The sequence below is a fragment of the Carcharodon carcharias genome, chromosome 23 (genome assembly GCF_017639515.1).
Source record: "Carcharodon carcharias isolate sCarCar2 chromosome 23, sCarCar2.pri, whole genome shotgun sequence".
Taxonomy (NCBI): Eukaryota; Metazoa; Chordata; class Chondrichthyes; order Lamniformes; family Lamnidae; genus Carcharodon; species Carcharodon carcharias.
The window spans coordinates 23425016-23447055 of record NC_054489.1 but is presented as its reverse complement, the minus strand read 5'-3'; the positions used below and the strand labels follow the sequence as shown (position 1 = coordinate 23447055).

At 48.5% G+C, this 22040-nt stretch overlaps 1 long non-coding RNA gene across 2 annotated transcripts in view; it reads right to left on the bottom strand.

Moving 5' to 3' along the window:
* LOC121294012 overlaps positions 1 to 18506 on the bottom strand; it is a 52060-nt gene extending 33554 nt beyond the window's left edge. For both annotated transcript variants that reach the window (XR_005946675.1, XR_005946676.1), the window contains exon 1: positions 18385 to 18506. This is a non-coding gene — a long non-coding RNA (uncharacterized LOC121294012). The remainder of the gene's footprint in view (positions 1 to 18384) is intronic.
* Between the last annotated feature and the right edge of the window lie 3534 nt (positions 18507 to 22040).

The following is a 22040-nucleotide window of genomic DNA, read 5'->3' as shown; positions in this document are numbered from 1 at the left end:
TTGTCTGCCATGTGGGACCTTGTCAAATGCCTTACCAAATTCCATGTAGACAACATCCACTGCACTACCCTCATCAATCCTCCTTGTTACTTCTTCAAAAGATTCTATTAAATTAGTAAGACACGATCTTTCCCTTACAAAACCAAGCTGACTATCCCTCATCAATCTATGCCTTTCTAAGAAACAGTTTATCCTGTCTCTCAGTATCCAGTATTTATAATTTTCCTTTTTATCTGTACAAAGATGATCATTTTTAGTTCCAGAAGAAAGAAGGTTCAGTGAGACCCCGTTCTGTGATTTCAAATGCTATGGATTTGGAGAGCAGGACATACAGGTTCACAACTGTGTTTGCACTTTATTTATCCAGATTCCAAATTCCCACTTTAATTTTTCCTGGCATAAAATCAATCACAGTTTTCATTAAAGTAATACATTATACATATGTAATAATTTTTAAATATTTCTTTTGGCGTAAAATCTATAAATTAAGTTGCTGAGCCTACATGTGTTAGAACTGGCCGAGTTTTCCCTTTTCAATCGCAAGCAGGTGAAAACTATGTGATTGATATATACTGTGATATGGACTGCAAAGGTAACAGCTTTGAGCTTGTGTGTATCACCAGTGTAAAAGTTACTATTTACACTGTGTTAACTTTAGATTCTGCCCCTTATTCTCCTGTTGTGATGTCAGCAAATGCAACAACCATGCTGCTGTAGCAATGCTCCAGACTGTGAAAGAAGTCTCTTCGAAATGTCTTAACAGTCAGTAATACCCCCTGCCTAATCACATTTCCTGACTCCTTGTCTTAGGCCTCGGACTCCCATCGATTGCTGATGTCCCATCTCCCAGTGGGATGTCTCACCTGACATCCTTCACAGCTCTGGCCATGCCCCCATGATAGTCCTTGCCAGATCTCCCTTACTCTGTGCTAGCCTTCACCCAATCTGACACTCCTTATCTCACTTCTGATGACCACTTTTGGTAACCGACTTCACTGATGGCAGTCCACACCTGACCTCACTGGCTGTTCTCATCTGACCCTCAGCAATAGTCATCATGTAACTCCTGATGGCAGCACTGAAGTATATTTTTTTTTGCAAAAATATACTTTATTCATAAATCTTCAACAACATTTCAAACCATTTCAAAATCACCATCACAAAAATACAATCAGGTTCAAATTTTACAACATGAATCACAAGGTGTATCAGTACAAGCAATGAATATTACAATCATTGGCAGACATTCATTTTGAGTTGTACATCCGAGGGGCTCTTTACAGTTCCCAGCCCCTCGGTGCACTGTGGCAGAAAGGTCTTAGACAGCGACCCTTCCCCATTGCGCCTTTGCGGCGGCTGCCCCAAGCTTTAGTGTGTCCCTCAGCACGTAGTCCTGGACCTTGGACTGTGCCAGTCTACAACACTTGGTCGGGTTCAACTCTTTGCGCTGACTCCTGATCACATTATTTAATCTACTATAATTGCACCCCTCACTGAAGTGCTGGTGGGATGCCTTAGCCTACACATTTAATTGAAGTAAATTCGAGAACGTTCACTAAAAGGCAAAGGAAAATTAAATTGCAAGTGACATAATAATTAATATTTTATAATAACGGAAGTAATAAAATTTACTAATGCTGAAGCGATGAAGTTAAGATTGAATTACCATCTATAAGCTAATTTATTATTGTGCCCGAGTAATTCATTTATTTAATTAATATTTTGTTCAAACTGTCTTATTACTCCATGCTCTTTCAAGTCTCCCTCTCCACACTAAGAATGATATCGCAAATGCTTTGATTTTAAAATTCTTATCTTCACCCAGAAGGAAAAAAAAGTAACAACTGGGAAATAAGAATACTGGTCCAAACTGGCCTTGCGTACCTTAAATTGGAACACCAGTAAAACTGGGAAATAATTGTACTGGTCTGAATTGTTTTATCCTAACCATGTTCAAATACTTCCATCTCTCAGCCTTCATTACCTCTGCAATATTCTGCAGCCTTAGAATTCTTAAAAACTCTGTGTTTTGCCAATTCTGGTCTCTTGTCCCTTTACCTTGTCTCTTTAGACAGTGTCTAAACACTAAGCCCTGGAATTCCTTCCCTGTACATCTCCAGCTCCTAAGATAAAAACAAAAAACTGTGGATGCTGGAAATCCAAAACAGAAACAGAATTACCTGGAAAAACTCAGCAGGTCTGGCAGCATCGGCAGAGAAGAAAAGAGTTGACATTTCGAGTCCTTATGACCCTTCAACAGAACTGATCTTTCTTTACAAGGAGAGGGAAATATAAGCTGATTTAAGGTGGTGGGGTGGGGGGGGGTGGTGGTGAGTGGGGTGTTGGGGGGGAGGGGGGATGTTAGGATAGGAGCAGATCATCGAAAGATGTCACAGACAAAAAAACAAAAGAACACAGAGGTGTTGAAGTTGGTGATATTATCTAAACGAATGTGCTAATTAAGAATGGATGGTAGGGCACTCAAGGTACAGCTCTAGTGGGGGTGGGGGAGCATAAAAGATTTAAAAATAATGGAAATAGGTGGGAAAAGAAAAATCTATATAAATTATTGGAAAAAACAAAAAAAAGGAAGGGGGAAGAAACAGAAAGGGGGTGGGGATGGAGGAGGGAGCTCAAGACCTAAAGTTGTTGAATTCAATATTCAGTCTGGAAGGCTGTAAAGTGCCTAGTCAGAAGATGAGGTGCTGTTCCTCCAGTTTGCGTTGGGCTTCACTAGAACAATGCAGCAAGCCAAGGACAGACATGTGGGCAAGAGAGCAGGGTGGAGTGTTAAAATGGCAAGCGACAGGGAGGTTTGGGTCATTCTTGCGGACAGACCACAGGTGTTCTGCAAAGCGGACGCCCAGTTTATGTTTGGTCTCTCCAATGTAGAGGAGACCACATTGGGAGCACCGAATACAGTAGACTAAGTTGGGGGAAATGCAAGTGAAATGCTGCTTCACTTGAAAGGAGTGTTTGGGCCCTTGGACGGTGAGGAGAGAGGAAGTGAAGGGGCAGGTGTTATATCTTTTGTGTGAGCATGGGGAGGTGCCATAGATGGGGTTTGAGGAGTAGGGGGTGATGGAGGAGTGGACCAGGGTGTCCCGGAGGGAATGATCCCTACGGAATGCCGACAGGGGGGGTGAAGGGAAGATGTGTTTGGTGGTGGCATCATGCTGGAGTTGGTGGAAATGGCGGAGGATGATCATTTGAATGCTGAGGCTGGTGGCGTGGTAAGTCTCAATTTCTCTGCTCCTCTTACCCATTCTAATCTCTCTCTGAACTTACTGCACTCTGTTCTCTCAGGTCCAACCCTGACATTGTCATCAAACCCTTTGACAAGGGTGGTGCTGTTGTTGTCTGGCGCACTGACCTCTACCTCGCGGAGGCTGAGCGTCAACTCGCAGACACTTGCTCCTACCTCTCCCTGGACCATGACCCCACCACTGAACATCAAGACATTGTTTCCAGGACTGTCACTGACCTCATCTCCTCTGGGGATCTTCCTCCCACAGCTTCCAACCTGATAGTCGCCCAACCTCGGACGGCCCGCTTCTACCGCCGACCCAAAATCCACAAACAGAACTGTCCTGGTAGACCGATCGTGTCAGCTTGCTCCTGCCCCACAGAACTCATTTCTCGTTATCTTGACTCCCTTCTCTCTCCCCTTGTCCAGTCCCTTCCTACCTACATCTGTGATTCCTCTGACACCTTATGTCACATCAACAATTTCCAGTTCCCTGGCTCCAACCGCTTCCTCTTCACCATGGATGTCCAATCTCGCTACACCTCCATCCCCCACCAGGATGGTCTGAGGGCCCTTAGCTTCTTCCTCGAACAGAGGCCCGAGAAATCCCCATCCACCACTACTCTCCTCCGTCTGGCTGAACTTGTTCTCACACTGAAAAATTTCTCCTTCAACTCCTCTCACTTCCTCCAAATAAAAGGTGTGGCTATGGGTACCCACATGGGCCCCAGCTATGCCTGTCTCTTTATGGGGTATGTGGAACATTCCTTATTCCAGTCCTACTCCGGCCCCCTTCTACAACTATTTCTCCGGTACATCGATGATTACTTCGGTGCTGCTTCATGCTCTCATCTAGACTTGGAAAAATTTATTAATTTTGCTCCCAATCTCCACCCCTCCATCATTTTCATGTGGTCCATCTCTGACACTTCCCTTCCCTTCCTTGATCTCTCTGTCTCAATCTCTGGTGATAGACTGTCCACCAATATCCATTACAAGCCTACCGACTCCCACAGCTACCTCGACTACAGCTCCTCACACCCTGCTTCCTGTAAGGACTCCATCCCATTCTCTCAGTTCCTTCGCCTCCATCGCATCTGTTCCGATGATGCTACCTTCAAAACCAGTTCCTCTGACATGTCCGCCTTCTTCCTTAACCGAGGTTTTCCACCCACGGTGATTGACAGGGCCCTCAACCGTGTCTGGCCCATCTTCTGCGCATCCGCCCTCACGCCTTCTCCTCCCTCCCAGAAACATGATAGGGTCCCCCTTGTCCTCACTTATCACCCCACCAGCCTCCGCATTCAAAGGATCATCCTCCGCCATTTCCGCCAACTCCAGCATGATGCCACCACCAAACGCATCTTCCCTTCACCCCCCCTATCGGCATTCCGTAGGGATCGTTCCCTCCGGGACACCCTGGTCCACTCCTCCATCACCCCCTACTCCTCAACCCCCCACCTATGGCACCTCCCCATGCTCACGCAAAAGATGTAACACCTGCCCCTTCACTTCCTCTCTCCTCACCGTCCAAGGGCCCAAACACTCCTTTCAAGTGAAGCAGCATTTCACTTGCATTTCCCCCAACTTAGTCTACTGTATTTGTTGCTCCCAATGTGGTCTCCTCTACATTGGAGAGACCAAACATAAACTGGGCGTCCGCTTTGCAGAACACCTGTGGTCTGTCCGCAAGAATGACCCAAACCTCCCTGTCGCTTGCCATTTTAACACTCCACCCTGCTCTCTTGCCCACATGTTTATCCTTGGCCTGCTGCATTGTTCTAGTGAAGCCCAACGCAAACTGGAGGAACAGCACCTCATCTTCCAACTAGGCACTTTACAGCCTTCCAGACTGAGTATTGAATTCAACAACTTTAGGTCTTGAGCTCCCTCCTCCATCCCCACCCTCTTTCTGTTTCTTCCCCCTTCCTTTTGTTTTTTTTTGTTTTTTCCAATAATTTATATAGATTTTTCTTTTCCCACCTATTTCCATTATTTTTAAATCTTTTATGCTCCCCCACTAGAGCTGTACCTTGAGTGCCCTACCACCCATTCTTAATTAGCACATTCGTTTAGATAATATCACCAACTTCAACACCTCTGTGTGTGTTCTTTTGCTCTTTTGTCTGTGACATCTTTTGATGATCTGCTCCTATCCTAACACCCAGCCTCCTCCACTTCACCACCCCCCCCCACCTTAAATCAGCTTATATTTCCCTCTCCTTGTAAAGAAAGATCAGTTCTGTTGAAGGGTCATGAGGACTCGAAACGTCAACTCTTTTCTTCTCCGCCGATGCTGCCAGACCTGCTGAGTTTTTCCAGGTAATTCTGTTTTTGTTCCAGCTCCTAAGAGCCTCCTTAAAACCTGTCTCTTTGACCAAGCTTTTAGTCATGCATCTTAATCTCTTTCTTTGGCTCGATATCAATTTTTGTCAGATTAGGTTCCTGTGAAGCAACTTCAGATATTTATCTATGTTAAACGTGCTGCATAAACAGTAATTATTGTCCTTGTCTCACAATCCAGCCAGAAATACAATGAGATGCCAATCATTTTAAAAAAGGAAACCATGGCTATTTGTTAGGTAAGTTGCACAAAATAAAGCTTTTTGAACTGATGCTAATGAATTGAAATAGGATTCTGTAAAACAGTGTTTAATTTTTCTAAGTTAGCAGTGGTAGAGACATCGATTTTTTGTCCCAATAAATAAAATATCTTATGCCATGTGCATTTTATAGAAAATAAAATGTATATGGATAGGAACTAATACGTGCCCAATGTTTAGGATTCCTCAAATTAAAAAAATGTCCTCTTTGACCTCACCCACCACAAACATTGTAAAATGTGATTGTAGCTCATTTTATATTGCAAAGGCTTGAATTTGGCACAAATTTTACCCTCGGGATGCACCCAAGGTTGGCGCGGCTGGAAGCTGATGTAAAACCCGCTCCCGGCCAAAATCGCACTGTGAACCTTAAGCTGGGTGGTCAATTAAGGCCCACCCAGCGTGAAACGCGGCCACCAGATGCTTTTTCCGTGCGCGGGGGCAGGAACCTGTCAGGTGCCGGGTCCAATGGGGACCCAGCGGGGTGTTCAAAAACAGGAGAGGCAGCTCCCTGAAGGCTCCAGGAGTTGTGGGGGGAGGCTGAGGGAGCTGTCAGGAAGGTGCTCAAGAAGAATCCTGGTGTGCAATCTTGGCCTCAGCACCTGGAGGTCATGGAAGACGGGAGGGCAAGTTGGGTGAGCACTCTGCCACCAACCCCACCCCTCACCTCCCCGCCCACCCCCACTGTTTCTCAGATGAATGCTTGGGAGTGCTGGCGGAGGTGGTCAGTGCCCGGCAGCACGTCCTAATGCCCAGGGATGGCAAGAGAAGGCCACCGCACCTGACCAAGAAGGCCTGTACAGAGGTCATCACCCAGGTCATTAGGCATGACATGGTGTGCCGCATGTGGCTTCAGTGCCACAAAAGGTTCAATAATCTGCTGCAGTCAGCAAAGGTAAGCGTAGAAATGGCATGGACCTGTGCGGAGAACTTTAGTCGAGTGCCTGTTTCTTGGAATGTTCAGGCATCTAAGAGTGTGCATGCCAACTGGCACTGAATCCTGCCCTGCCAAGGCTGGGATGTCAGCACGACTGGCCTCAGTGCATTGCAGAGTGAGATGTGTCACATTGACATGGTCCACCTAATGCCCAGGTGGGAGGGGGGCTGGGAACCAGGGAAGGACCTTCAGGGAGATGGAGCAATAATGAGGATATTTTTCCCTGTCAGGAGAAGAAGTTATATTGCCGCGGAGCGCCACAGAACAGGTGGATGAGTGCTAAATCTGCGCTTCTTCACTAAGCTCGAGAACGATACACTGGAGCTGGAATGCCACCAGCCACCTTGCTCCTCGGGTGGCGATGAGGCGGGGGTCTCGGATGAAGTAAGAGTGCATGTAACGGATGCGCGTGCAGCGGGTACTGGAAACATAGCGGGCTCCTCTCATCAGACACTGAACTGTCGTAGCCAGAGAGAACATTGAAATTCCAATGCAGATGGCACCATGCAGCAGGTCTCCACTGTCTCCTTAGCCTGCAGAGTGACCATGATGATTGAATATACTAATTTTTTGCCTTCCTCCCACAGATACACCATCTGTAGGAGCCACTGTTGACCCTGAGGACCCCACATTGAGCTCTGGGGAAAACAGCACACCTGTGCCGGTGTCACATTGTCTCTCTGAACCAGGTACCAACGCCAGTGAGCATTAGGTATTCAGCTCCGCGGGTAATGCACATCACACTCACTTGAGAAGCTGGCAGAGGAAAAGAGGTCCTAGGGAGCCGACAGTGGGACCACAGATGGAGACCAGGACCATGTTACGTCTGAGGCTGATGATGAGCCTCTAGAGTCGTCTATCAGGTGGTAGATGCTGGATGCCCAGTGGGATGCGCAGGGGGATCTGGCGGAGATCCATGAGGGTCTTCATGTCATGGTCTTCGGTCTCTGTCTTGGAGGAGTCCATGCTGAGCATGAGTTCTGTGTTGACCCTTAACACTGAGCGCACAACCTCTTCCATTGAGATAGTGGTGACCCTCGTGGAGAGGCAGCTTCAGGAGCAGACTCAGGGGTTCCTGGGGTTGCACTCAGCCCTGCAAACACTCACACATACAGTGCCCTCAGGAGGTCACTGCCAGTGTGGGAGATGGATGAGGCACGTAGTCCCCCTGCTAGGACCCCACCCATCAATGGTGAGCAGGGAGGCGCAAACGTAACTCACGCTGGCAGACGAACTGCCTGTCATCTCTTTGGGCTTTACCCAGGGCACTCTGGATGAGGGCAACAGCTCCCCTGCCCCTCTGCCAGTGGCCCTGCATCTAATGATACCACAACAACTGAGGAGTGCCCAGCTACGGGGCTGGATTCACCTCCAAGGCACCAGTGGCCCAAGGACGGCCGCCAAGGTCACCGGGGCCACCAAGATAGCAGAGTCAGCAGGCTACCTCCAACACCACTGTCAGTGAAGGAGGGGCATGGGCACCAAGACACAGCCCGTGCAAACGGAAGTTGAAGGCACCGTGAGCACAACAGGGGTGTGTCACGGGGAACATTTGTTGTGTTTTTTTTTTCACTTTTGTCTTAGGGATGGACACTTAAGTACCATAAACAATTTACTTAACATAAATGGGCTGAGTTGTCTGGATGGTATGAATATGTGTCAGATGCAGCACCGGCTTGTAAAAGTATGGTGTTGTGTGGTGCTGGCATTCTGGGTTGGGCTGACATTTATTGATTGTTAGCAAAGGAGACAATGCCATTGGCTTGATGATGCATCGGTGCCTTGGATGCCTGCTGGAAGGTTCGCTGGATCAGAGCATCCCTGGTGTGCCTGCCTCCATGAAAGTTCCTGTCCTCTGCCTCGAGGTCCTCACCCTGCACCTCCCCAGGCTTTTCCTCCATGGCTTGTGGAGCTGCCTTGCTTTCCTCAGCCTCCAGTGAGTCCTCCCTTGCCAGAGCCAGGTTGCAACGACTATGATGGGGATGCACTCTGGTGGATACTGCAATGCTCCCCTGAATTGTCCAGGCATCTGAAGCACGTCTTCAGCAGCCTGATAGTCCTCTCCACCACCACTCTGTTGTATCTCTCCTCGGCTTCAGTTCTTGGGTGAGGGAGTGGGGTCAAGGGATAATTCTTGTCACCCAAGAGCCATCCATCCACTCGTGCGGGAGCCACGAGCAGCCTTGGTACCTGTGAGTGCCACAAGATGTAAACATCGTGTGAGCTCCCAGGGTAACGGGCACAAACTTGGAGAATCTGTGTCCTGTGGTCACAGACGATCTGAGCATTCATTGAGTGGAACCCCTTTCTGTTTACGAAAGCTCCTGGCTCACCAGATGGAGCTTGATGGCCACATGAGTGCATCGATTACACCCTGAACACAGGGGAACCAGCCACCACCGTGAAACCTTGTGCTCTCTCTGCCTGGCTCACCTCATCTGTCTGGAATTGGATGAACGTGCGGACGTGTCTAAAGATAGCATCAGTCACGAGCTTGACACATCTGTGTGCAGCTGATTGAGAAACGCTGCACAGATCCCCCACTGAGCCCTGAAAAGAACTGGAGGCATAGAAGTTGAGGGTCACTGTGACCATCAAAGCCACCACATGGGGTGTCCACCCACGCAGCTGGAGCAATTTCCGGACCTATCACGTGACATATTGCTGTTTCTGTGTCCCTGGAGAGGTGAAGCCTCCTGTGGCACTTGACCTCGGACATCTGGAGTTAGTTGGAGCACTGCCTGAACACTCTAGCTGTTGGAGGTGGCGTCTTCGACATGCCCTCCCGCCTTGGCCTCCCTGCTGGCCCTACACCAACTGAGTCCCTGTCTCTCCTCTTAAAGTCTGTCCCTAAGACACGGCCCGTGCCCACCTGGCTTCCTCTCCCTCCTGCCCCTCTCTTCCTCTTCAGAGGAGGTTCCACCAGCGGAATACACTCTCCTCATTAGATGGGATGCAGAGGGGCAATGCCTTGAAAATGAAGGAGAGCTGAGCTGCAATACTCTGGGGAACCTTCAAGGAAAGATGAGGACCCGAGATGCTGAAAGGCAGGCTTGACAATCAAATGAGATGCCAAGAAACTCTGGGACAACTCTGTAGTCCCACAGCAAAGATTTTATCCTGCCTGTGGATGAGGAAATGATAAAAGCATGAATTCTGCTGATCCATTTTGCCCGTTTGACGAGCTAAAAATCGCAGGCTTTTTAATGGCCTTAATTGGCCCTTTAATTGTCAGCGGGCACTGCTCCGACTGCCATGCGGCCCACCAATCACAATATTGCACGCACATGCGATGACATCGGGACGCTCGCCCAATGTCTTTTCACGCAATTTTACCTGCGTTCGGGTTGGGTGCGCCCCCGACCTTGGGACGTAAAATTCTGGCCATTGAGTCAGTCGCCACGCAGCTTTTCAGAAGTATTGCTGTTACAATTAAAGCTGATTTCTCCGATTCATCCAGATCCAGGTTTGTAACAGTAAACACATTTCTAAAAAAATGCTTCCCTTGGGAACAGTAACAGAACCGTTTCACAGTGAAAGGTAATGATGGAACGAGGTGTCAGTCTTTCACTTGTGTTTGTTTACTGAGATTAATGATTTGCTCTGTGCTTATGAGGGAATAAAAGGTTACTGATTCAAGGTCTTCCAAAAAAAGCCAAAAACTTTGGCCACAAAATTCAGTTGCGCATTTTTAGCTCTATAGGCGCCATTTTGGGCTCAAAATGGCATCTATGCCACATCAGATGCCATTCCGGTAGGTCACATTGGTGCTGGGAGCGTGAGCCAAACATATTGGCAGTAAGCAGACTGTGACATTGATTTGATTCGAGCAGTGCCTTTTATGACCTCAATGCTCCAGTTAATGTCCTATCTTTAACCTCGCATAACTGAACCTACGTTCCACAGCAGGAAGGACCTTCCACCGATGCGTTTTAACTGGACCCTCAAGTACTTTCAGGTTAGTTGCTGATTGATTTCTACTGGCTGTTGCTCCATCAGGCGTTTGGAGTCTTGTTCCACACTTAACGTTGAGAAAGTCTGCAGGAAGTGGCATGGCACCAGGTTCTCAGTTCAAGGGTTCTGCTCACATCACTTGCTCCCAATCATTGGTGCTGTAGTTTCTGTCTGCCTTGCTCTGTGGCATGACAGGGAGAATGAGGAGAGAAGATATGGAAGAAGCCTGAGGGGGAGGAGAAAGAGGGGAAATGGGGCTCTCAGCATGAGGCCACATTCGACCAGGGTCTTCTGGGAGCAACTCTCAACTTCAGCGGGAGCAGTGTGGGTGATGTCTTCAGCTCACAATGGCATGTGGTACTCTCAGAAATCTGCCATCTGTTTCAGACAGACCTGTAGCCTCATAGCAGGGCATAGGCAGCGGCTGTAAAGAGGAACATGGCTTTGAACTTCACTGCATTGGCTCTTCCAGGCTGAAGCAGCTAACAGCTCCAAAATCTGCACCAGTTCACTGTGCCAAATTTATTTGAGACACCACAACAAACGAGGAGGAGGAAGAGGAGGTGCAGAGGGGAGGGAGGCGAGGGAACCTCCTTTCTGGCCTGGCCATGTGTAAGTGACTTATACAATTGCAATACCAATGAACTCAACCCAATTCCCCATTCACCAAAAATCCCACACCTGGCCTCCCTCTGTTACTGACCACCACAGTGTCCTCTTAGCCATAACAACAAAATAAAAGCCACAGCATAGCACAGGTTCCAAAGCAACTTTATCAATCAAATCATCCAATGTTCCATATCTAAGTCAATGAATTGCCCCTGTGCATTCCCTTGGTACCTGTCTTCCATGTGCCTTTGCCTGGTCTTGTGTTCCTCCACGGTGCTACCCCAGTGGCTTCAGCATGGCCAGTGGAAGGCTGCTGCCTTTCAATGGAGTGGGTCTGCAAATGACCTTGCTGGGTGACCTTGACCAGCTCTGACCCGAGAAGGTCCGGCTTTGGACTGCATCACCTTAGCATAAGTGGCAACTGTATGTGCTGGCTGGCTGACACTCAACGTAAGGGCACTAGAGGAATGGCAGTGCTGGGAGGAGAAATGGTGTCACCCTGAACAGCAAAGAATCACTGCCACTCTCCCAAAGCGGTGCCTCAGCAATCCTAGCAATCTTCTGGAGGACAGATTGCTGGACTCCTGCAATGCCCTGCACACCCTTATGAACACAAATATCCGAGATATGATGGCAGCAGTCTGAGCTTGTATGATTTCAGTCTGAGCTTTCATTGCAGCATTCAAACGTTGGGTGGCTTCTGTTTGTGCTGCAGTGGAAGCTGAGATATTGGCCATTAGATGCCGCACTATGGCTGGGTCTAAAGGTGTGGTAATGGGGTACATCAAAAGTTCCACACTGGAAAAAATGGACTTCAAGCTCTGCATAAAACCCTGTGCAAGGTTAGTGCTGGACTCTTCTAACCTCCTTGTCAGTGACTGCAAGCTTTCTGGCATGCCTGCAAATGCACCAAATATTTCTGTTTGCAAACCCATCAGCCATTTTCTTAACACCTCATCTGTGTCCTCTGGACTAGAACCTCTGTGCGGCATCATGGTTCAGTGAGCTGGCACCTGTGTCACCCTTTCACCCAGCCTGACTGCAGGCACCCTGTGCCTGGTATCTCACTACGTGTCGATCCCACCTCTAAGATAACCTCTAAAGTACGCACAGCCTCCCTCACCATCCCTGGGCATGCCCAGTCCCACCAGCAGGTACGACCCACCAGAGAAGGTGGCACAGTAATACACAATTGGGACGGAGTGGTGCTGGGATTCCTCAACATTGATCAAAGCTTTGCCATCCTGCCACATCCAGTCTTGACTGGTGATGGATAATTAAACCCAACTAACCAGAGGAAGAGGCTCCGAAAACATCCCCATCCTCAATGGTGGGGAAGCCCAACACATAAGTGCAAAAGACAAGACTGAAGTGTTTGCACCCATTTTCAGTCAGAAATACCAAGTGGATGAACCATCTCGGCCTCCTCCAGATCTCCCCTCCATCCTAGAGCCAGTCTACAGACAATTAAATTCACTCCATGTGATATCAAGTAATGGCTGAAGAAGCTGTATACAGCAAAAGCTATGGGCTTAGTCAAACTGTCCCAATACAGCTACAACACAGACATCTACCCAACAATGAGGAAAATTGTCCACAAAAAGCAGGACAAATCCAATCCAGCCAATTACCACCCCATAAGTGAACTCTCACTCATCAGCAAAATGATGGAAGGTGTATTCGACAGTGCTGTCAAGCGGTACTTACTCAGCAACAACCTGCTCACTGACACTCAGTTTCAGTTTCACCAGGGTCAACCCCAGACTTCATTATAGCCTTCATCCAAACAAGGGCAAAAGAGCTGAACTCAAGAGGGGATGTGCAAGTGACTGCCCTTGACATTAAGGCAGCATTAGATCAAGTGGCATCAAGAAGCCCCAGCAAAATTGTAATCAATGGGAATGAAGGGGAAAACTCTCCACTGGTCGGAGTCATACCTAGCACAAAGGAAGATGGTTGTGGTTGTTGGAGGTCAATCATCTCAGTCCCAGGACATCACTGCGGGAGTTCCTCAGGGTAGTGTCCTAGGCCTAACCATCTTCAGCTGCTTCATCAATGACCTTCCTTCCATCATAAAGTAAGAAGTGGGGATATTTGCTGATGATTGCACAATGTTCAGTCGCATTCACAACTCATATGTCCTTTTGGTTTTTCTCTCCTGTTACATCCTACGAAGGAAGAGATCTGATGTTTATTACTTGCAATGTGTTCTTTGTATTCACATTTACAGTTTCACTACAAGTAGAAAACTGAAATCCTTTCCTTCCAATCTTGTGCAAAATTGCAAATTAAATCCAAATCAATGTCTACATATCCACCGGAGCTCTCTGGTTGAGCTACGTAGGACTAAAAAAAGCAAGGCTGCTTTAAAGGAAGAACATCATTGGAAGGGAGGGTTGGAGAGTGTAGAAACCTCGAAAGATAAAATGACCTCATCCCTGCTCAGCGTCAACATTTTTCATTTGATACAATATACATTCTCACCAAGGCCAATCACGGAAGAGCAATAAATGTTGGTATAGCCAGTGACACCCATATTTCATGAATAAATAGATAAACATTATTTTAAAACAATTGGCATACATTTATACAGAAATACACACACACACACACACACACACATAGAGACTTAGGAGTTACTTCCGTTTTCTCATTTGGTTTGTATATTTTTCATAGAATTAAGTAGAATTTACAGCACAGAAACAGACCATTCAACCCAAACTGTCCATGACAGCATTTATATTCCACACAAGCCTCCTCCCACCTTACATCACCAAAACTTATCAGCATACACTTATATTCTTTTCTCTCTCATGCATTTATCAGCTTTCCCTTAAATACATCTATATTTGCCTCGATGAGGCCATGTGATAGCAAGTTCCACATTCTAACCACTCTCTGTAAAGAAGTTTGTCCTGAGTTCCTTATTGGATCTATTAGTGACTATATTTTTGATCTCTAGTTTTGGATTCCCACACAAGTGGAAAAAAATCAAGTCTTCAGCTTGAGAAAGATTCAGAAAAGGTGGTAGGTGGTCTTCCTCTGGGAAGACTATGGGCGGACTTTTACTGCCCCACAGCGATGGGCGAGCTGCTCATAAGTCCATTGATTTTGGGGAACCCGTAAAATCCCACTGGTGTAAAATTCCACCCTATGTGCAGAATTTTCTTGATGGCGGGGGGGGGTGGAGGGGGTGGTGGGGGTGGGAAGCGGGAGTGGAATGGGGACACGATCGCCACTCGTGATCTGGTCCGCGCCACCATTTTACATTGGCCTGTCCAGTGTACTTCACGACTCCCGTGCATAGCGGGAGTGGGCAGGCGGTGGGGGGGCACCCTCAGCCCACCGGGTCCAATGGCGACCCGGCAGCCTGTATAAAGGAAGGCCTGGCAGCCTTGGGAAGGCTGCTCACAATGGCTGGGTGAAGGGGTCTGCTGAGGAGCAATGGAGGTGACACAAGTCTGGAGGGTAGGCCATCAGGCCAGGCCAGGCCGGAGGGCAGGCCATTGGGGCAGGCCAGGCCAGAGGGTAGGCCATCGGGGAAGGCCAGGCCGGAGGGTAGGCCATCAGGCCAGGCCAGGCCGGAGGGCAGGCCATTGGGGCAGGCCAGGCCAGAGGGTAGGCCATCGGGGCAGGCCAGGCCGGAGGGTAGGCCATCAGGCCAGGCCAGGCCGGAGGATAGGCCATTGGGACAGGCCAGGCCGGAGGATAGGCCACTGGGACAGGCCAGGCTGGAGGGTAGGGCGGGGGGCCAGTGTGCCCCTTGTTTTTCCAATGACTGCCTTACTGCCCTCCTCGAGGAGGTGGCAGCACAGCGGGAGGTGCTGGTTCCTCAGGACAGGAAGAGGAGGCCCCCTCCCCCACATGATGAAATGTGCCCGGGAGGGAGCGGTAGAGGTGTTGAGCTCCCACAATGTGATGTGGTGCACCTGGATCCAGTGTCGCAAGCGCTTCAACAACTTGTTGCATTCTGGAAGGCTGAGGATAATGTTAGCGTTGGACACTTAACCCAGCAGGTCAGCTTTCCCTCCTGCTGGCCCCCCTGCCCCCCCCACCAAGTCTGAGTGTAGTGGCTGCATTCAATCATTGACAGCGTGTGTCCTTCACTGGGTGGGCCAGCAGATATTGCCCATGCCGAGGTCAGCCTGAGAGGGTGCTGAAGAAATGGGTTCTGCACCCACAGCATGTGGTACACTGAGACCCACATGACTGGTCTGGGGGCAACCTGGAGGAGCTGCACCTAGATGCTGTGTTTGAACTGCAGGACATGTCCAAGTCAGGGTGATGAGATGCTGGGAGGGGAGCGTCAAGGTGGGGTGGCAATGAACCATCTGCTGCCCTCTGTGCTCCACGTGCTTGCGCCTCCTTGCTATAGAAGGATATACCGTGTGGTGCCTAATGTGATGTAGGCAGCGTGTGGTCAAGGGGTTGGGGGGGGTGGAGAACAGGCCTAGCTCCTTTGTGTGAGTGTTCAGCAGTTGCTGGATGAGGAGGCATTGGAGCCCTGATATGTTCCACTCTGGTTGGGTTGGGCCGTGCGCAAAGAGAATCCATGTACAATTTTCACAAATCAATGCTCTTCTCTCATTTTCAGGAGAAGAATGCTCATAATGCTGCAGAGCGTGTGAGGACTGGAGGTGGCCAGGTGCAGTGAGCCATTCGCAGCCATTCCGAGCAGGAGGCCCTGGATTTGGAGAGGCGCCACGCACCCAGGCCCACTCGTGTCGGTGAGGCTGGGGTGCCACAGCCAGGTACGTATGCCCAGCAGTGAGGTCAGCATTGTCCTCCCAACAGTAATAGCACTGCTGAATGTTCAGTGATTTAATTTTGCAACATGGCTTGACCATTACTTATGGAAGGATGAGATGGTGTGGGCACCAAGTTTCCCAGCTCAGTGCCCATCCATCTACGGTGAGCAGGGAGGTCCGAAGCGACCTCATGCCGGCGCAGCAGCTGCCTGTCGTCTCTGCGGGCACCTCTCAGGGCGCTTCGGATGAGGGCGGTAGCTCCTCCATCCCTCTCCCAGTGATCATAGCATCTGGTGAGGCTGTGATGACTGGGGAGATGCCAGCTGTAGAACTGGCACATCCCTCCCAGCTGGGGCCAGCGCAGGCTCCACGGGCCATAGGACAACTGCCAAGCTCATTGAGGCCAACAGGACAGCAGAGTCAGCAGGCTGTCTCAGATGCCAGTCTGAGTGATGGGGCAGCACCAGGACGTAGCATTCAGAAACATAAGGCACCTTAGGCACACCACGGGTTTTTCACTGGTGATTTTGAGTTGGCCCGAGAATGAGGTCTTTATGATTTGCTTTGAATTGAAACACCCTTGTCATTTCGTTTCATTAAGTTTCTTTGCCTGTGGTATTAAATTCAGACATGTGACCATGGCTCAGGATGCCTCTTTTCTTCTGCATGTGTATGGTTTCCAAAAATGTGAGGAGTGCTTTGTGGGACATTCAGCTTTATCAACAAGGCCCTTAGTTACTGTTCCTAACCTGGCAGATTTTGCACTTAGGTATCGAGTATGGAGCCTACAGCCCAGGCTTGTCCTGGAGGTCCATCTGTAGTGTGCTAGCTGAAGGTTTGTTGGATTAAAGCCTCCCGGGTGTCCCCTGTCTCCCTGCAGTATGCCCGGGTCACCGTCTACCCCCTCAGCATTTCCCTGTTCATGCTCATCCTCAGACTCACTGCTGGACTCAGCGTGTGCAGCCGCAGACACTGCGTCAACGTCTTCATCGTCCACTGCGTCCCACCTTTCCAGCGCAAGATTGTGGAGAGTGCAGCATGCTACCACTATCACTGAGACATGATCTGGGGGGTACTGGAGTGCACCCCCTGAGCAGTCCAGGCATCGGAAGCGCATCTTGAGAAGACCGATGGCTCTCTCCACCACAGCCCTTGTGGAGCCGTGGCTCCTATTGTACCGCTGCTCAGCTTCTGTTCTTGGATGGTGGAGAGGCGTCATGAGCCACCTTCTGAGGGGATAGTCCTTGTCACCCAGCAGCCATCCATCAAGCCGGGCTGGAGCACTGAAGAGCCCCGGCACCTGGGAGTGTCTGAGGATGTAGGCATCGTGGGAGCTGCCTGGTACCTTGCACAGACTTGTAGAATCAGCATCCTGTGATCACACACTATCTGCATGTTCATGGAGTGGAAACCCTTCCTGTTGATGAAGGCACCGGGCTCACCTGCTGGTGCCTTGATGGCCACATGTGTACAGTCTATAGCACCCTGGACACGGGGGAAGCCAGCAATCACCACAAAGCCTCTGGCTCGCTGTGTCTGGCTTGCCTGGTCCCAATGGAAGTGGATGAAGGTCAATGCATGTCTGAACAGAACTTCTGTAACCTGCTTGACACAAGTGTGGACAGCTGATTGGACACCGCAAAGATCACCCACTGACTCCTGGAAGGAGCCAGAGACATAGAATTTGAGGGCAGCTGTGACCTTTAGAGCCACTGGCATGGGATGTCCACCCATGCAGTTAGAGGAGACCTCAGGCCCAATCATCTGACAGATATAGTTGACTGTCTCCCTTGAGAAATGGAGCCTCCTTCACCACTGCACCTCAGTCATATTGAGGTAGCTGTTTTGCCACCTGTATACCCTGGCAGCAGGACAGTGGTGTCTCCTGTGTCCCCTTCTGCCTTGGTCTACCTCTTGGCCCTGTGTCCCTTGTGCCTGCACCTGTCCTCCCAAAGTGGCTCCCCTGGAGGCTGAATGTGCACTCCTGACCTCCTCCCTCTTTTAGCTCTCCCTTCCTCCTCAGAGGAGCTGCCTCCAGTGGACAGTTCAGCTCCCATTCCCAGGCTATGGGAAGGCCTCCAGAGACCTGCAGGCCCTAAAAAGATTCCTCACTGCAGAGTGCTGACCTGAGGGTTAAGAGTCCAGACAAAGAAGCTGGTATGCCTTTTGAAGTATTGCTGATCACACAGGCAAGTTTCAATAACTTTGAAAAATCAATACTTGAGAGAGCACACTCGCGAACGTCTTATCCCGCCCATGGATGAGGTTTATACAATTGTATCCTACCCGCCTGCCCGCGTGCCGACCCAAAGATTGCATGGGCGCCGAAAAATCGGCTTCGACTGGTGAGTCAAGGACCTTAAGTGGCCAGTTAATTAATGGTTGGGGCACAACGGATATCATCGTGCGTCCGTCCAATGAAATATCGCGATAGTGCATGGTGACGTTTGGACGCTCGCTGGACATGACCGCGCGTCATTTTACACGCGGACTTGTGGGGCCCGCCCCTGCAACACCAATGGGAAAATTCTTCCTGATGAGTGTGGAAGGGGTTAATGTCCATAGAGTCCTGAATGCATATTCCTCCATATTTGGTACTTAGCAAAGTGCTGAGAAGCAGTAAGGGACATATAATTTGAACACAGAAACATATAAAAGTTGTTGTTCCAAGGGAGTCCTCTGTTTTACTCTTCACGATTCAGTCCGGTTACAGGCTCACAACTGCTTGATGCGGGCTGGTTTGAAACACCATTTCTGCCTCAGTTGGTTTGTTTCTCTGTGGATCTTGTCGAGCTGCCTGTTTTGACTCATGGGGCAGAAGTTTTTCTCTCATTGGACGGGTGTGCAACCGACCCGAATGGGAGAAAAATGGTGCATGATGACATCGGGTGAGTGTCCCAACGCCATCGCGCACTTGCCTGATCTCTCGGTTGATGGCCGCACACGGGAGTCGGCAGCGCGCCTGCCGACAGTTAAGAGGGCTGTTAAGAGCATTGATTAACTAATTTAATTTAATTTTTCCCAGCCTGTCCAAACTTCCAGTCGGCGAGCGGACAAAAAGGCCAAATGGCCGTTTGCAATTTTTGTGAAACCTCATCCACAAGCGGGATGAGGTTTCAACCAGTGATTTATTAAAAAAATAAAAACTTTTAAAACTCATCTTTAACACGTCCCTGCTCATGTGACAGAGTCACATGAGGGGATGTGTTTTCCTTATTTTACCATTCTTTATTTGTAATGTTAAAAATCTTCAGCTCCTTGAGGCAGCTCTGTGCCTTCAGGGAGCTTTCTATGTGTGCACCCGCATGCATGCGCTGACTTCCGCGCTCGCCCTCATGCCCCCCCACCCAGGCAGCGCTGAGTGTTTCAGCACACGATTCACACTGGCTAGCCGTTAATTGGCCAGCCAGCGTGAAATCGTGGTCAGGGCCCGGTCGTGGACAGTGGTTGGTTTCGCAGCCGCTCCTAAGCCTGCCAGCCATGCCTGCCCGACAAGGTAAAAATCCTGTCCGTGATGCTTTTTCCCCTGGAGCTTCATCACAAACATCTTTTCGTTTGTCCCTCTGGACAAAAAAGCATTAAGCTTGTTTCCCTTCCATGGGTCCGCCAAAACAAACACAATCATTGTGTGGAATTTCCCGCCAAAGTCAATGGACATTTGAACGGCTCACCGCATTTTACACCCCCTCCCCCACCACGATGGGGCTGTAAAATTCCATCTATTGTGTCAATTTCCTCTTTTGCTGTGCACTGTGCATGAGCTAATAAGGTCATGGACCCATCAATCCAAGTGCTCTCAATGGAACTCCTGTATCCAAGGTACATATGCAAATGGGCACCATAAGACCTCTTAATAGTGTTTTCAACCACCCTAGATCATAACTGTGAGTGCCATTACTGAGATTTAAATACTTTGAGAGAATTTCCTTTGAAGGAATGCCAACCAGTTATCCTGCAAGGGATGTAGCTCATTTCTAACACGTTCATCCATTCACCCCGGGTGAGATAACAACCGGTTTAGGAAGGCAGCGATGTTTGTCTGAAAAATCCAATCTTTTATTTTCAACGTGATTTTTTTTTTCCCCTGATAGCAGGGAAACAGAAGATAGTATTTTTGCAAAAGCTTAACAATTGCCAGCAGTGGCGTCAATGAAGCATTAACAGATTGGTGACACAGTTAAGGTTAAAGCAATCTGCAGAGAAAAAAGCTTCGTACATCTCAATTCCACATGTGTAAAGAGATGTAGATCCATGTAGTTAACAGCTACCCATACTTTGCTTATGTAAATACATGACACTGTATAAATCATCACTTGTGTTTCAGGCAAAGTTGTCAGTTATACTGAAATTAATGTAATTTAGGTCTCCTTGGCTGTAGATTGATGCTTTAAATAGACATTTCGAAATCCTAGAGACCTAAGTTGAATCCTTTTGATTGCCTACCTGCTGTGGTTTGACTCATTGAGGCTGAGGTGGATCGGTGATATCATAAACGCCTTGGTCCTGTGGCATACCTGACACATTGCTGAATCAGACTCGATTTACAGCTAATTCTCAGCGTGAAATAGTCTGTCATGCTTGTCACTTAATGGTTCTGCATCTAAATTCTGGGATTGGTGGTTTTATAAAAAAAATTCTGTCCTAGGCCTTACTGAGGGGTAAAAGCTCCAAAGCACTTGGGATGTAACAGTGGGAAGTGGTGAAATGAGGTCATGTTTAAGGCTATAGTTATATTAAATTGGTCTCAAACTTGAATCCCTTACTGAAATGCTCACTTGGCAGACACCAATTTCAGTGTTAGCTGAGCTCAGCATCACTGGAACAATGCATTTTAGTGTTTGAGTGCAGATGCAGAGCTTTGCTCCCCAGGCAGCTGATTTTTAATATGATAAGAGTGTGGGTGGTAACATACAACTCTCTCAGAACAGAGGAAAGATCGGAGATGAAATCTGTGAAATAGGAAAGTGGAATGAGGGGATGATTTTGGATGGGACACAATTTCACCAGAGCTCCACTCCTTTTGTAACATTTACTAACCATCTTGGCATCACACAAAGAGGCAGGACTGGCAGGACAATGTTTCCACATCTCCTGCCGTTTCTACCTTTTCTTGCCAGGGGAAAGTACACCTGCATGATGCAAGGGTTGCTTGAAAGAATCTAATGGAAGTGAGGCAGCTCCAAGCTTCCTGATCTTTTTAGAAGAGCAACAACACTAGGTAGTTCTTCATACTGATGCCTTTGTGGACAGGATTCAGGACAGGTCGGCAAAAACGTTCAAACCTACAGCAGAGTGGGGTTCAAAACATTTCAGCTCCCAAATTTCTAACGTCTCCTGAATGGCCATAGACTAAACAAGCACTTTAAACATTTAGCTTTCCATATAGAGTTGTACTGGCTCTAATCAGGAGTCTAAGTGGTGTGAGATCGCCTCCTGGAGGTGGTGTCATGAATCTCACACAAGTGTGCTGAGGAATTAGATCATTGTTTTGATTCCTGGATTGTGCAGCCATTTTCATAACAACGAGCATCTGAGACTATTGTCCCTTGACACACAACAGGGAGTATAGCTACATGCTATTTCTGAATCGAATAAAAGTATCGCTGATGATAGTTCGCTAAGTTTTAAGTGCATCTATTTATTGCATTGTGCTTCTCGTTTCCTATTGCAGTTTTCCTTGTATCCCTTCTACCAATACAAAGTGAGCTCCACATGTTCATGTTGGTGGTTTTATTTCAGAATCAGAACAAATAATGATATCTGGATTGAAAGCCTTTTTAAAAGATTCCAAGTTCTAAACTTTCTGCCAGGAGTAACTTCCAGACCAATCTCTCACTAATTAAGTGAAATCTTCTGGTTTTGTTTGATAGAACACCAGCTTCATGCTCACAGCTGTTGAAGGATCATTTGAATGCGCCTTCATTTATGGAATACAAGTGACT